Source organism: Halichoeres trimaculatus, unplaced genomic scaffold (assembly GCF_033239565.1).
Source record: "Halichoeres trimaculatus isolate MK-OKI-2021-1 unplaced genomic scaffold, fHalTri1.1 fHalTri1_scaffold_7, whole genome shotgun sequence".
NCBI classification, from domain to species: Eukaryota; Metazoa; Chordata; class Actinopteri; order Labriformes; family Labridae; genus Halichoeres; species Halichoeres trimaculatus.
The window spans coordinates 4,851,247-4,865,177 of record NW_027437185.1 but is presented as its reverse complement, the minus strand read 5'-3'; the positions used below and the strand labels follow the sequence as shown (position 1 = coordinate 4,865,177).

At 39.4% G+C, this 13,931-nt stretch overlaps 2 pseudogenes; both read left to right on the top strand.

Annotated features, from left to right (window-relative positions):
* Positions 1 to 2,810: 2,810 nt before the first annotated feature.
* LOC141793891 (GTPase IMAP family member 7-like) lies at positions 2,811 to 4,992 on the top strand (annotated as a pseudogene).
* Positions 4,993 to 7,724: 2,732 nt separating this feature from the next.
* LOC141793890 (GTPase IMAP family member 9-like) lies at positions 7,725 to 12,130 on the top strand (annotated as a pseudogene).
* The last annotated feature ends 1,801 nt before the right edge of the window (positions 12,131 to 13,931 follow it).

Genomic DNA, 13,931 nt, shown 5'->3' with positions numbered 1-13,931 from the left:
TTTAAAAGAACATTTGTTCACATCCTTCTGTATATACTATATACTTATACTTTCTGGGTGCTGAGGGGGTATTAATTTGTCCTCTAAGTGAGTGGTATTTCAAAAACTTAGCTGTAGATGGTGTATTAATTCAATACTACCGGTAGTGAAGAGTTTAAGCGACACTGACCTTTGTCGACTCATTTTTTGGGACCAGTATAGACACTTTTGAAGTACTGAATTGAACTCTGTTGTTGATTTGTGGCTGGAATGAGCAGAGAGCTGTGTCTGCTGGTTTGAGGAAATGCTACTATTTCTTGTAAATGTTGAGGGAGGCGAGCAAAGATAAGGTTTGCAAAGAGAGCTCCTGGAGATAAAGCAGCTGTTATAAAAAGTTAATAATAAGCAAGGTACAACTTGGGGTTTTATGTAAATGCAACAGCAGACTAGAAAAGCTGCCTTCTCTTGAAGCAAACTAATAAAAACAAAGGAATGGAAACTCAGCTGAGCAGTTCAAATAAGGGAAAATGTGGGAAAAAATCTATCAGAGCTAAGAAAAGATAGATAGATAGATAGATAGATAGATAGATAGATAGATAGATAGATAGATAGATAGATAGATAGATAGATAGATAGATAGATAGATAGATAGATAAAAACAGACATGGCCCCAATGTCCTAAAAGATCAAATAGTAGTAAGCATTAAAAGAAATTATACAGCACAGGGAGAGGAGGTTAAAGTGGACTTACACTACATACTGAGAAAAAAACAAACAAAAAAATAAATAAATAAACGAAATCATTCTCATTTTTAAAGTCTGTATTGTAGCAATATGAGGAACTTCTTAAATTATCTTAAGATGATAGGTGATAGAAGTGTCAGGGCAGGTAAAATGAATTTATTGACAACCAGGGGGGCAGATTGACTCCATAGGGAGTGAGCCATACACACCCACACCTGGCTCCAACCTGGCTTGTCTTATGATGTCTTAACCTCACTGCCTGAATTCAGCACTGAAATCCCTCAGGCTTTAATGTCTATAGGTGTGCAGTGGGTGGGAGCTGAAATGGTCCTGAATTGTAGAATTGGAAACAAGCCCTACCATTACATAACATCATCCAAAGATGTAAAATCCCGGTTTGAACTTATGTGTCCCACTAGATAGTTATATCAAACTAAGTACAAGGTGTGTTTTTATGTAATGTAACAACCAGATAAGGATTTACTTTTACTTTGACTTTCATCCTGACACACAGCACCCACTGGTTACTGTGATGAGGTGATTCAAAGAGCTACTCGCTGTGAGTGACGGTGAAATTACTCTTTTGTGGCAGTGGCCATCAAAAACAACACCATGGTCTTCAGTTAAATGATTAATGGATGAATGAGACAGTTCTTATGTACTTCAGGCATTTATAGAAAAAAAAAAAGATGTTTCAGTGAAGCTGAGGGTGCTAGTTGATGCTGGGTCTCTCTGATTTGTTGTATAAGTTGAGAAGTTGGGTACTGCAGGTTGGAGAGGTGTATTTGTGTGATGTATCAGTGTCTGCTTATGTCAAAATTTTATCTGCTCTAATCAAAACTAACTTGGCTTTAGCAACATTCATTTCAGCTGATCCACGAAGATTGAGGTACATGTTTTATCAACCAAAACTTGATCATTAAATGTTTTTATATCCTGACATGAAAAACTGACCAAGATTTTCAGAAGTGATTCTGAAAATGTGATGTGTATTTAAAAAAGTAACCAAAAAAATAAAGTTTCAGAGAATATGTCTTTGGCTTTCCACCTTTTCTTCAAAACAATTTTTTTAAGAGTTGGTTTTATATCCCACCAGAACTAGGAAATGTAGGTGACATAAGTGAGACGCTGCCCCTGGTGAGAACCAACTCAAAATCAAGTTGAACTGAACTAGTAATTATCAACTTTGTGCAAAAAAAAAAAAAAAGAAAAAAAGTTCTGAATAAACTGGATAAGTCATGCCAAGTGCAGCAACAAGTATAGTAAATGTGGAAACCATCTTAACACGCTGTTACTCGAAAACTCTGTGCACATCATTCACATCATGCACATCATGCACACCATGACGCAGCAGCAGAAAGAACTGCTGCTATTTCCAGTAAATGGGAGCAGACTGTGAAGCTGCATGGAGCAAAGGTTGGCATGGCAACACAACACAGGAGAATCCCCATTGGAAAGTTCAGGGACTCCACAGACAGCTTTGATCAATAACACACTATTCATGAACGGAACTTCCCTCCCTCTGTTGTTTAGGACATGAACTAGGCAATGACCATCATAAACAATCAGTTGAAACCTCAGGTCTTAACTTGCTTGTAGGTATTTAAAAAAAAAAAAAAACGTTCATATTTTAAGATGGAGTGACTGAGGCACAGTCATATGAAGGATCTGGTTTTGTGTCGGGCATTCCTGCAAAAAAAAAAAAAAAAAAACTAGCAGTTTACTGTGATATATTTACATCACAAATAAACTTGTAAAACATCAGTATCAAGCCACATGTGCTTGATATATTGTGTTATATATAATGCCAAAAGACTTTGAGACCATAAAGTAATAAAGGGTAATTTTTGAATGTACACTGAAGGATTCGTCAAGGATCAAACACTTCATACTGTCAAGCCTGTTGTTTAGATAATGCTTGGAGATATTAATACCATATCATCAGCTGAAAACAGCCAAGACAGCAGGTTTAGTTTCACTTTCACTCTGACACAGGAAGGCTGTCCAGAGTCTGGGTTGGGCGGGAGGCCTCATAAAAGAAACTGCAGCACACCATGAGCTCAGTGACTTCACTTCAGCTGCAGCCTCTACTCACACCTCCCTGACTGAATAATGGAAGGCAACATTAACAACTCCAAGTTGGGTAAGTCGTGACACTTTTCATGACATGTTTCTTTTTTTTTTTTTTTAATATGTGCACACAAACTTATAAACACATCTGTATATACTAAACATGGATGGTAAAACACAGAATTCTTCTTCCTTTCAGTTGTCACTGTAACTCTACAGAGCACACTTGTTGAACATGTTTAGAACAGAAATGTTTGATGGCAACTTTTTATGATACAGATCTGAACTTAGTTTTTAATACACCCTTTCAGAAAAACAACTCAGATTTGATTTATAAGATGAATTTGTGATGTCAGTAAAAGGGAGACTCTGGGACATAAGACTTTATATTTTTATCCTTTTACTTTGTACACTGATAAAAATATTCTGATAGAAGTACTTAAAAAAAAATCAAGGCAACTTTTTTTTTAACTACTTACTACTTAACTATCCCTTAACATGAAAAATAAAATCCAAATAAAGTGAACTTACTTTTGCCAAGTAGATTGTGTATAATACTTGTTTTTTTTTCAATGTGGTGAATGTTATTAACAAACAAATTATACCAGTAAAATCAACGGCTATTCTTTGTTGAATTAGCATGACCACAATGCTATTTCCACTATTTCTTTCAGTTAGACTAACATGCAGTTGTTGCTTGTTGTGCAGTGAATCCTATTCAATTTCACTGAAAAATACCAAATAAACAACATTGTTTAACTGTGAAATCTCCATTATTCTCCAAAGTTTACTCCAAAGTCACCTCATATGTAGTGTATTTTTCTATAGTAATGTCAGAGTTTTACAGTGAAGGCAGAACCTAAATAATGCACAGCAAATACCCCGGTGTTAAGCTTACAGTGTCAGGCCATTTCAGAGTAAAGTCTTCAATTCTTGACTGAAATGATACCAATAACTTCTTTTTTTTCTCTAAAACAATTCCATAAGATGAAATATCAACGTTTTTATACAGTATTCATTTTGGTTAAAAACCCGTCAAAGAATTGAGAGCATGGCTTAAATGATCTGTCTGGAAATTTCTTCATTGTCTTACTCATCAAAATGTCACTTTTTTGTATCTTCTTGTTTTCTTATTATTACACAGGACAACTGATAACAAACGATGAGGAGCTGAGAATGGTGATGGTGGGGAAGACAGGAATCGGAAAGAGTGCCACTGGAAACACCATCCTGGGACGACAGTGTTTTGTGTCAAAGTTCAGTGCACTGTCCATAACCGTGGACAGTGACAAAGGCAAAGGCACAGTGGATGGACAGAAGCTGGCTGTAATCGACACCCCAGGTCTGTTTGATAACAGGTTCAGCAAGGACAAGACAGCTAAAGATATCGGCCAGTGCATCAATTACGCCTCTCCTGGTCCCCATGTGTTCCTGGTGGTCATCAGGTTGGGCAGATACACTGAGGAGGAGAAATAGACGGTGCAAAGGATTCAGGAGATCTTTGGCCAGGCTGCAGACAAATACAGCATGGTGCTCTTCACTGGAGGGGACCAGTTGGAGATGGAAGGAACCACCATTGAGAAGTTCCTGGCTGAAAGTCCAGACCTGCAGGAACTTGTAGACAGATGTAACGGCCAGTACCATGTCTTCAATAACACGCAAAGACAAAATTCCTCTCAGGTGACTGTGCTGCTCCAGAAGATCAGAAAAATAGTCCAGAAGAATGGAGGAAGCCACTACACCAACCAGATGTTCCAAGAGGCTGAGAGGAAGATAGAGGAGGAGAAACAACGCATCCTGAAGGAGAAAGAGGAGCAGATACGCAAGGACAGGGAAAAGATAGAGAGGGAAATTCAGCGAAAATATGAAAAGGAGATGAAGAGAATCAACGACCAACTCCAAGCTGACAGAGAGAGGGACAGGGTAGAGAGGGAGGCGGAGAGAAAGAGGATGAACCTGGAGATGAATGAGGAGAGAGAGAGGCAGAAGAAAGAGAGGGAAGAGGAGCGAGCTAAAGAGAGGGAGGATAATGAGAAGGCGCTAAAAGAATTACAGGAGCAGTATGCTAGTGATCTGGCAGAGCGGAAGAAAGAAGTGGAGGAAAAGTATGACACTGAAGCCAGAGCGGAAGCTGAGGAGTCTAATCTAGTGCAACGTTTGGCAAAAGGTATAATTAAAGTCGTCAAAAGGTGGTTCTAGTGAGTGGGTGAAAGTAAAACTAATTAATGTCAAATGATGTAACCAGTATTTCACACACACACACACACAAAAATCTGGTATTGTGAAAAAAAAGTGACTATAAATATGATTTTATTAGTCTACTCCACTGTAAAATGAGATTAACTGTTTTCCATTCTTTTGTGATCTTACTAAATAAACTCAGGTATACAGAAGTGTGTTTGTCATCATTGCCACAGGGTTAACTGTAGGTCAAACGGGCTGACACATGGTGACTTTGTGATTTAAGATTCTCTTTTTCAAAGTTATAACAGCTCTGCATGTTTTAGCCTGTTAGCTAAGGTTAGCTTCATATGCTTTCTGCACTGAGATTTGATCTTTGTCTGTTTCCATTGTGCTTTATGTGACCAATCCTTTTTCTTTATCAGTACCGTGTGCTCACTGTCACAGTGTCACAACCTTTTGGCTCCTCCTTTGACATGTTGCCAACACCAGTATTGAGAAACATTGGTACTATATGCTTTAGACAAACTATCTTGAAGTATTTTAGGAATAAATTCATGTATGTCTTCATGTAATTGGCTGAACCTGAAATAAAGATCTAATAATGGGACCAGCTTTTTGTCATCACTATCACTGACTTACAGGTCAATGCTCATTTAAGAGCTTCTATATTGATTTGCTCTTTGTCCTCTTTTATATTCATTTCATTTTGACTTTTCTAGTTCTGGACAGATATAACACAAACTCTGAAAACGTTTGTATTGATGACAAGGTGGAAAGCCAAAGACACATTTTCACACAGTTCAAGAATCACTTTTCTGAAAAGCGTTGTCAGTATTTTATGTCAGTAAATGAGAAAACTTTGACAATGGAGTTCTTAATTGGTAAAACACATATCTCTATCTTCATGAATCAGCTGAAATGAGTGTCACTATAGCCACCTTAGTTTTGAATTGAGCAGTTAACATTTTGACATAAGCAGACACTGAAATAGCAAACACACAAAACAACTTACACACACACACACACACAGTTTTTTCCCCCTAACAATACTCTGACAAGTATCAATTATGAAGCGTTAGGACTTGTTGCTCAACATATTTCTAACCTCTCCAACCTTCAGTGCCAAGTTTCTAAACTTTCACAACAAATCAGATGGACCCAGCATCAACTTGTGCCCTCTTGTTTTTAAATCCCTGAAGAACATAAAAAAAAACATAAAAGTATCACATTCAGCCATTACTTATTTAACTGAAGAACATGGTGTCCTATTTTGAGGGTAATTTCATCTTCACACCCAGGAATGGACAGCTCATCTGGGGTCAAACACCAGCAGCCCCTTTTCACTTTGGTGCTGCCTGCATAATGCATTCAGCAAAAAAAAAAAAAAAAAAAAAAAAAAAAGCCTGAGTGCGCCACCACTGCACCTTCAGCTGCTTCAGGTAATGCTGCTTATGAGATGGGACTGGGGGAAAGAAAACAAAAAGCAACCAAATGATCAAACTGAGCCTGTTGTCAAGGAGAAGGAGCACAACACTATAGCACCATGGTATAATAAGGTTTCAAGGGTCACCTGCCACATCAGCATGTACTATGTAAGACAGGGATGTCCAACTCGTGCCATGGAGGGCCAAGAGGCTGCAGGTTTTCCTTCCAACCAAGAACTCCACCAGCTGATTCCACTGATTACCTCACCTTCAAGCAGAGAGCAGGGGCTAATCAGTGGAATCAGCTGGTGGAGTTCTTGGTTGGAAAGAAAACCTGCAGCCTCTTGGCCCTCCATGGCACGAGTTGGACATCCCTGATGTAAGACAAGGGTCTCTTGTCTCAAGGGTTACCTTTTGCATGACTTATAAATATGTAACTCCAAACCACCATATACTCTGCACCACTTACAGCTGCTATCTTTAAGGTCATAATTATGCTATCTTGTTTGTCACACTGTATATATACCCTGCACACCTGAATAAAGCTGAGAGTCGGAGAACTGAGCCAAGCACTCGTTTGCTGTCTCCTTTCTATCTACATTTGATCAAAGATTTGGGCTTGACCCAATTGAGAAGCTTCTGTTTTATTTTGTTTTACCTGGGCTAGGCCCAACCTAGGAATTTCTAGTATAGCACACCACTGGGTGAAATCAGCATAGCAGAGGATTGTTGGTAGTGCCACTCGGTGTAAACCTCAGCTGGTTTCTTCATACTTCATTCATGAACAACCAGGTTACTGTGGGTGGGTCGTGGTCCAAAATAAGCAAATGAATTCTACCCTCAGGCTGTCCGTGCTCGCCTGCATGAAGAGTCTGTCTGTGCTCAGCTGCATGGTCCAGCCCTCTGTACTTCACATGACACGGATGGGCTGTCTGTTTTAAGATGATGTGCCACCTCACAGATGGGCTCTGATGGGTGCACAACACACATGCTACTCAAACAACACTACAGACAGCGCATTGGATAAGCTTTGTTATATTGTATCTATTTTTAGTAATTTTCTGCAAGAAATTAGGTGTCATTGCAAAGTATCCTAAATAGCAGTGGCCTTTATCACATATTCTTAACAAATCTATTTACAAGAATCCAATGAATGCCTTTTGTTGTCAGCCATGCCCTTTGTTCCTTGACTGTTTGTTTTTTTTCATTCGTCATTTTGTCATTACTCGTGAACTCTTTGAGCAGCAGCCAGTAAGTTATGCTTCCCTGCTTGTTTACCTGCTGCTTGTAAAACATTGGGGGTGGGGGGGCATTCCTCTTAATATGGAGCAAAAGGAGAACTTTGTGTCAGTCAATACCAAGGTAAGTCAGGTAACATATGGAAAAACATATGAAGAAACAAGCTATGCCCTCTGCATAGTGCAGTGTTGTTGCTCAGTGGACAGAGTTTACCACCTCCTTGTCCACCAGCTGCCTCTGGAATAGCATTTAGCAACTTTTTGTTAATAATGTTTTATTAGTTTTAAACCCTGTGTGCCTGGAATGAGCAGAGAGCTGTCGCTGCTGGCTTCAGGAAATGCTACCATTTCTTGTAAATGTTGAGGGAGGAAGGGAGGGGAGCAAAGGTAAGGTTTGCAAAGTGAGCGCCTGGAGATAAAGCAGCCGTTGACAGACTATAAAAAGTTACTGATAAGGAAGGTGACTCTAGGGATTTTATGTAAACACAAAAACAGACAAGAAAACCTACAATTCCTTGAAGCAATTGAGTGCTGGTAAAACAATGAGAAACCAGCTGAGCAGTCTAAATGAGAAAAAATGTGTAGGAAGAATTTATGGAAGTTAAAATAAAACAACTGCAAAAGTATAAAAATGAGACATTGATGTACTAAAAGAGCAAACAGAAGTAAGGCATTGATGTTTTTAATAGAGCTGTATTCAAGAATGAAAAAATAATACAGCACAGGGAGACAGGGTTAAAAATGGACTGATAACCACATGAGCTTTAATTTCTGTCGGTTTGCAGTGGGTGAGAGCTGGGATGGTACAGAAATAAACAATGATAATGATAAGTTTAAAAAAAAGAAAAAGAAAATATGTTCTTTTATTATGGAATTGCACATGGTAGCAATGTCTGGTAGATCCTGTGCACGAGCTCTACCATTACATAACTTCATCCAAAGGTGTAAAAACCCTGTTTGACCCTATGTGTCTCACTAGATAGACATGATAAAGAAACTACAAGGTCTTTTTTATGTAATGTAACAACCAGACAAAGCTTCACTTTTACTTTTACTTTCATCCTGACACAGAGCATTGGTTGCTGTGACAACGTGACAAATCTTAAATAGAGTTGCTGTACATGCTCTGACTACTGTTTCAGCACTGCAGCTGCAGCATCTACTTTGAATCCTCTGAGCTCAACATGGCCAGTAACCAGGGTAAGTCACGGCAGTCCTCTAAACCAGTGTTACCCAACCCTGGTCCTGGAGGATCCCTGCCCTGCATGTTTTAGATGTTACCCCACTCCAGCACACCTGATTCAAATGATCAGCTCGTCATCAAGCTCTGCTGGAGCCTGATAACGAGCCATTCATTTGAATCAGGTGTGCTGGAGTGGGGTAATATCTAAAACATCCAGGGCAGGGGGTCTCCAGGACCAGAATTGGGTAACACTGTTCTAAACCTCTCCATTAACTGTTTTTTTTTTTTTGTTTGTTTTATCAAGACCGACTGTACTAATGGAATGCCAGTCTTTTGTTACTCAGGCTTGATTGTGTTACTTCAACGTGCGTTTACTGTTTTTTCTCTTTTTTTTCTGTTCTATGCTGAAAATCAAAACTGTAATCAGAATAACTTTAACTCACCAATAATCAATTTCCGAACTAAACTCATCTTTCATGGTCAATAGACAAGTGTAAAGGGCTATTATGGAGTTAGATTACTGCCAAAACCTCACAAACACAAAAACTGTGTTTTATTTGCGGCCAGTGATTCACAAACAAACTCAGTGTGATTTGCAAAAGCAAAACATAATTCACAACTAATTTATTTAGTGTTATTAATGAAAAAAGAATCTCTCCAACAAATACATCTTGCTTCACAAATACAGAAAAATGTATTTTCACTTAAATGAAAATATCTTTGAGGCGCAAAAATGAAATCTTTCAAGTACAAAAAAAAATTGTTCAAGATTTAATTTTTTCTTCTCAAGTTCAAAAACAATCTACAAGTAGGAGAAACAATTCTGCAAGTAGGAGAAACAATTCTGCAAGTAGGAGAAACAATTCTGCGGTGAAACAGTTCTGCAAGTCGGAGAAACAGTTTTGACATGATTCTACCACATCATGTGACTTTTGGCACAACCTTCCCGCCGTCACGTGACTTTTGGCAGTAACTTTCCGCCGTTCTGATCCGCATCCGCAGGACTTAGATTTATTCATGATTGCAGCACACGACTCGAGCAGTGTTCTGCAATGTGCACGACACAACAGCAGGTGGCACTGTTATTGCTGTTAGACCAAAGATCTACATTATAGATACGGCGAGGGGCCCAGGAAAGAGGGCAGCAGCCAACAGATGAGTTTGGGACCATGGTTGGTGAAGTTTTGATTTTACTGGCATTTCCTCCGTTGATATATGTAATTTATGGCATTGCCGGAACTAACCTAAAAAAGGGAACAAAACTGATCTTCTGCAGGCTGTGGCACAGGTGGCTGCCTACAGACCAAACACCAAAAGGAGCAGCATGGCACAGACCTGAAAAGCACAGGAAAAAAACAGATCAGCAAAAAGGTTTCCAACAAACAGAGTTGAATTCAGCTCAAACCTCTGAGCCACTACCTAGTGAGACGGAATTATCTGGCACTGGAGTGAAGACTGAGCCGGTCTTTATGGAGGTGGATGATTGGAAACTGAGTTCAGGTGTGCCCTGCTGCACTCTGACAGAATGTAGGTCAGCCACGCCCCCAGCCACAGCCTGCACTGCAGAGAGAGGAAACACAGGTGAAAAGCCCAACAATCCTTCGACTAACCAAAAATACAAACATAATTTCAAACCATAACAACTAAGACCTAATAATCCACTGTCTTCTTGTATATGGTACCTCATTTACTGACCCTCAGTATATGCTGGACTGCCATCAACCTGCGGTCTGTGCTAAACTGGCATGGACCCAGGGTCTGTGCTCCACATGGCCCAGCCCATGTACCCAATGATTTTTACAGTTTGTTTTATGTTAATAAAACAAAATGTGTTGACATGCTGTGCTTTGTTGGCCAAGTTTAAACTGAAGTGTTTTAAGATTACGCTGGTCCATGCAGTGGTGCGAAGTGGTGGAAAACGAGGTGCTTTTTCCCTCACCTTGTTTCCTGGTGTTCGTTTATGATTAAAAGATGACGAAGAACGACTCAGTTCTCAATTTGATACTAAGATTTATTGATTACAAGCCGAAAAATGTGCAACAGATCTGTGGTTCTGTTCACCTCTCCCTCATCTCAGACAGACTGTTTTAAGAATGTATACTAGAGTTAGTATAAAAATGTTTATTCACTGAAAGACAAACTCATTGGATGCAGATTCAGCCTTCTGAAGTTTAGGCTGTCTAAAGAACACAGCAGTTGAGATTTGATGACTTTATTACAGTGTGGAGAGTAGTGATGGTGGGGGAAATGTCCGATCAGTGTTTTTATGTTCCTACACAGGGGATGGCTGTATACACCACAAGGAGCTGAGAATAGTGATGGTGGGGAAGACAGGAAATGGGAAGAGTGCCTCTGGAAACACCATCCTGGGACGACAGTGTTTTGTGTCAAAGCTCAGTGCAAATGCTATGACTGTGGACTGTTCCATGGTCAAAGGCTCAGTGGATGGACAGAAGGTGGCTGTAATCGACACCCCAGGTCTGTTTGATACCAGGTTCGGAAAGGACAAGACAGCTTAAGACCTCAGCCAGTGCATCAATTACGCCTCTCCTGGTCCCCATGTGTTCCTGGTGGTCATCAGGTTGGGCAGATACACTGAGGAGGAGAAACAGACGGTGCAAAGGATTCAGGAGATCTTTGGCCAGGCTGCAGACAAATACAGCATGGTGCTCTTCACTGGAGGGGACCAGTTGGAGATGGAAGAAACCACCATTGAGAAGTTCCTGGCTGAAAGTCCAGACCTGCAGGAACTTGTAGACAGATGTAACGGCCAGTACCATGTCTTCAATAACACGCAAAGACAAAATTCCTCTCAGGTGACCGTGCTGCTCCAGAAGATCAGAAAAATAGTCCAGAAGAATGGAGGAAGCCACTACACCAACCAGATGTTCCAAGAGGCTGAGAGGAAGATAGAGGAGGAGAAACAACGCATCCTAAAGGAGAAAGAGGAGCAGATACGCAAGGACAGGGAAAATATAGAGAGGGAAATTCAGCAAAAATATGAAAAGGAGATGAGAAAACAAGTTAGGCTCGCTGAGGCTATGAGACAAAAGGAGCGGGAAGAGAGAGAAAGAGAAAGAATAAGAGCGCAGGAGAGGCAGGAGAGGTGGGAGAGGGAGAGGTTGATGGAGAGAGAAGCTGAAAGGAGGAGAGCTCAAGAGGAAAGAGAGAGGGAGATGGCAAACAAGAGGATGCGTTTACAGAGACAGCATGAAGCAAAGCTGGCAGAGCAGGAAAAGGAAAGAGAAAGGTTGAGAAGACGGGAACAGCATCGGTCTGAACCAGACAATGGTTGTACCATTCTGTGACTACTTTATTGTCTCAGTATTTCCTTTGTCTAACTACACTCAAAAAAGGAACTTTGGTGTTTGTTCAATCAGCATAAATAAAACATGTAGCTTCTACTAGATTATTTCATGTTCAGTGGTTAAGCATGATTACAACATGTTGTTTCAGCATGATGTGCAAAATTGTTAAAACAACTAGATCACTTTATGTTAACTCAACCTAATTGGTTTAGGTAGGAATCCCATCTGCAACACCTCTCCAGAGCAGGAGGTGGCAGTAATGTGCAATAGGCCCTATTCATCAGAGAGCAGAGCCAGATAACCTGCACTGTAAAAAGGGAATCGTCGATCAGTTGAAGTGATGTAATTTTTTTAACCAATCCATCTCAATATTTAAGTCAAGGTTTCCAATGTATTTTTGTGGATCATATCAACTTGAAACTCTGTATCGCTACAACTAATAATAGAAGTAGTTGGACCAAATGATTTAACATGGGTTCAGTTGTGATCTTTTAAGAAATTTGAGTAAAATCTACTATGTGTATTTGAGTTACAACAACAAACGTTTTTAATTTGAAATAACTTAAAGATAACATGTACATTAAGATTAAATAAATTATCTAGATCTAGATAAAGATATTGCGTGCAACTGCTGAAATAAAAAAAAATGGGTGAATTCAACAAAACATTTTTTCAGTGAACCAATAAAAATAAGTAGTTGGACCAACTTGAATTAATTGCTTCAATTGGTAACACCTAAATTAATTAAGTTATTTGAAATGAAATTAACACGTTCAATTAACACAACTTAATAAGTCAAATAAATTCAATATTTTAATTCTTCTCAAATCAATATTTTGCATTAATCCAACATAAAATTTTAAGTTGTTTCAAGTCAATAATCTGTGAAACACAAAAGAAAAAATCATGGGTGAGGAGAGAACACTGTGGATATGAGACTCTGATGCACATTAAGATACCACGCAGGGACAGTGTGTCTGTGCTCCATGGCATGGACCAGCAGCCTGTCTGTGGTCCACTGCGCTGGCTAGCTGTCTGTCTGTGCTCCACAGCATAGGCTGCTTGGCTGTGCTCCACTGCATAGGCTGCTTGTCCTGGCAGCCTGGCCATCTGTGCTCCATGTCATAGGCTGCTTGTCCTGGCTGCCTGGCCGTCTGTGCTCCATGACAGTGAGGGCTCCAATTAAAATACTCTCTCAGTAATGGTAATTTGAATATAACTGAAGACAAAACCCAGTTTGTCATTTCTGATCATAATTTTAGCCCATCAACACATCTCATTTATTAACATATAAAATATTAAACACGCTTCAAAGTCCATGCCACAGGGCACAGACAGCAGGTCCATGCCATGTGGAGCACGGAAAACCAGTGCCCTTGGCCGGTTAACATCTTAATGTACAGCTGAGTCTAATATCCACTGCACTCCCTCCTCCTTCACGGTTTGAAATGAGTCAATTCAATAATTCAATACAATTTAGTTTGATGAACTTGGGTTTAGTGATCTCTTAAGAAATTTGAGAAAAATCTACTATGTGTATTTGAGTTACAACAAACGTTTTTAATTTGAAATAACTTAAGATAACATGTACATTAAGATTAAATGAATTACCTAGATAAAGATAAAGATATTGCGTGCAACTGCTAAAATTAATTAATTAATTAATACAATTGGGTTACTTCAACAAAACATTTTTTTCAGTGTAGTTCTTGAAGTGATACAAACTTTAAATTCACAAATACAATAAAAATCACAATTAACCCCATGGTGTAGCGTTTGATTGACCCAATGTCATGTTGAC